Below are 1,119 nucleotides of genomic sequence, written 5' to 3' on the forward strand. Positions count from 1 at the left end.
CCTAAGTGATATTGATGTTTATTTTCATGCAAGCACATTCAGGATATATTCTATTAAGTCGTAGGTTTTGAACCACAGGGACATGTCCCCAGGTATGGACATTTGCACTTTTCTTTGGGGACATTACATGCGTCAAAGCCAGTCACATGCTGTGAAAAATAAAAACGTCAATGATTAGGAGTGGTAAAAACGTAAGTGATATCGATGTTTATTTTCATGCAAGCACATTCATGGTATATTCTATTAAGTCGTAGGTTTTGAACCACAGGGACATGTCCCAAGGTATGGACATTTGCACTTTTCTTTGGGACATTAGATGCGCCAAAGCCAGTCACGTGCTGTGAAAAATAAAAACTTTCGAACTACATTATATACAATATATCATATGATGACTGCACTATACACAGCCTAAATTAACATTGTCTAGGAGTACTCAGAGAATTATTACTATCAAACTATGCGAGAACGTGCCTGGTATCCAATCATAGATACGCTTTCGATATTTGGGGACATCATTTTTACGCTGATTCGATTTGGTGACACATACAAAAATGGGTTTAAAACCACTGCTGAGTGATTATTATTTTGTTAGGTATCTTGTTACATGGCATTTCACCCGACATGGCCTGTCCTAAATATGTTTGAAAAAGACATTGCATATCATCGTATATATTATGACTACTTTCTGACGACAGTAACCCCAAAATTGAATTTATTTTCTCCCATTTCACAAATATCCACAATTTTATAAATTTTCAATTGCATGTGATTTGTCTTAAAATGTATTTTGGTTCATAGAAATGTAATGTTTGGAAATTTTGTATTTGAAATAAACACTTCCATCAATTTTCGGTGAAACTGACTTACATTTCGGAAAATTTCCCTCATACCAGTAAGTTGGATATTGGTCCGCAAAGATCAAAGGGTGACGTCGCATCATGTATGGTCATAGCAGCTCAACATATCATTATGATGACAAGTTTAAACTTGGTCGGTAAACAACATTTGCGACGATAGTAGAAACATATATTTTATATTATTCAATTAGTATATGATGGCAGCCGTAAAATTTCTTCAGGGAAGTTATGAGTCGATTTGGTTAATACCCTTGTAGTAGTA

This window comes from Lottia gigantea, assembly GCF_000327385.1.
Source record: "Lottia gigantea unplaced genomic scaffold LOTGIsca_68, whole genome shotgun sequence".
Lineage (NCBI taxonomy): Eukaryota > Metazoa > Mollusca > Gastropoda > Lottiidae > Lottia > Lottia gigantea.